Consider the following 2,199-nt stretch of genomic DNA (forward strand, 5'->3'; position numbering starts at 1 on the left):
AGAGAGAGAGAGAGAGAGAGAGAGAGAGAGAGAGAGAGAGAGAGAGAGAGAGAGAATAGTGTGCATATGCCTGTTTCTCGTTTCCAGTTTCAACTGACTCCTTGCCCTGTGACTGATGGTGTTTACCTCACCCCTACTTGTGGTTTCAACTTCCTCTTAACGCTGGCTCCTGTGTGTGCCTTGTTGCATTCAATCTTTTGTTTCTTCAGCTACCCTCCCACTACAGACCAATCCTTAGAATTACCCAGGGTAGAATTTCCAGCAAGAATCTGAAGTCATTCTGCCACCAGTAAGTTACTCTCCGTCACTCTGGATAAAAATTATGGGTAGACATGACACTCTTGGCTTGGTGCTGGCATTTTGTGTATCCCTTGGCACTTGGCAGCAAGGAATATTGGCAGCAGACCTGAGGATATAACAGTAAAAGTTAGTACCTTCTAGGGTTACAATTCTTGTGAAGGTCTAGCAAGTCATGAATCCCTAGTACTTGGGTATAGCAGGTACTATAGGTCCCAGGGAGGCTTCTGTATCAGAATTCCTGTCTGTAACACCAGTCAGTAGCTTTTTATAAGACTAGAAGTTGGGATTCTTCAAGTGCTAAGCTCAGACAGTGTTAGATCTCCTACCTCGAGTGGTCTGAGACTCAAGCCTTAAGGCTAGGACATCTCCCTGGAACTCGTACAGTGATTAAGATTTTATTTGACGATTTAACTCTGAGAAGCCTTCTATTCTTGAGCCTCAGCTCTCTGCCTTCTCTTGACAGCTCTCTACTCTTACGACCCTTCTTTCTGCTCTGGCAACTTTCTCAAACTATGAAACCACAATTCATTGACCACACCTTAAACAGCTAACCACCTTGCTATTTATCACGTTGGCTTGTGACTCCTTACACACACACACACACACACACACACACACACACACACACACACACATGCACAAGTGTCTTTCAGCTGACTCAGTATGTGAGCCTGTATAACTTGCTTCTCTAGCCAGAAAAAGGGTATTTGGACCATCATAGCATAGCATAATACATATAGATGGAGGTATGTGTTTTACACCAATTACAGAAGTCCCCCAGTTAGGGCACAAAGGGGAACTGTCCCCTACTTGACATAGATGAGAATAGTTGCAAGATCACTTTGATTTCATTGAGACTTATGGCAGTAAAAAACAAAACAAAAAAAAAAACAAAAACAAAAAAACAAAAACAAAAACAAAAAACCTTGTACAAGGTGCTTGAAATAGCAGAGAAAGACTCCACACCATTAGGGCTAGGACAATCAGCTGCAATAATTGCTTAGTTGTCTCAAAGCTTCCTTAGAGTGTTCCAGACAGTCAGGGCTAACATTAAGGTCATCCCATTCACTGTTTGTTTGTTTGTTTGTTTGTTTTGGTTATTTTATTTATTGACATTGCAAATGTTATCCCCCTTCCCAGTTTCCCCTCCACAAACCCGCTATTCCCTCCACTGCCCCCTGCTTCTATGAAGTTGCTCCCCCATTCACCCATTAACTAGACAGCCAGAGCAGCATGGGAGAGTCCAACAACTAAAGCCAACCTCTATTTATTTACAAGAAAGGAAATACTGCCTGGAATACTTAGAACAAGAACTTGAGCTTGTTGTTACTCATCATAGAGACTTTAACATATTTGTTTCACACACTTCAGTTAAGCCACAAGTCAGCAATTTTTTGCCCTTCCATAGGTTTTTACTAGGAAAAGATGCATGACAATGGACAGCAATCTCTCTCTCTCTCTCTCTCTCTCTCTCTCTCTCTCTCTCTCTCTCTCTCTCTCTCTCTCTGTCTGTCATGATTGGGCCAGAGGGCATGGATGAGGCAGGTTCCTTCAAATTATGATATGTAGGGCTTGTGAATACTACTACAAAAGAAAAGTTAAGACATTTGTGAATGAGTGTACTGATATGATAGTTAATCTTAACAGTCAACATGATAGGACTTAGGAAAATCAAGGAAATACACTCCAGGATATGTGTTTCCAGAAATGTTTAACTCAGGAAGGAAAAATTCACCCTGAATGTGACAGCATCATATCAGACTAGGATCTAGGATTGAATAAATAAAAGTGACTCTTTCTTCCCTCTTCTCTTCTCTTCTCTTCTCTTCTCTTCTCTTCTCTTCTCTTCTCTTCTCTTCTCTTCTCTTCTCTTCTCTTCTCCTTCTCTTCTCTTCTCTT

Source organism: Mus pahari, chromosome 4, assembly GCF_900095145.1.
Source record: "Mus pahari chromosome 4, PAHARI_EIJ_v1.1, whole genome shotgun sequence".
Taxonomy (NCBI): Eukaryota; Metazoa; Chordata; class Mammalia; order Rodentia; family Muridae; genus Mus; species Mus pahari.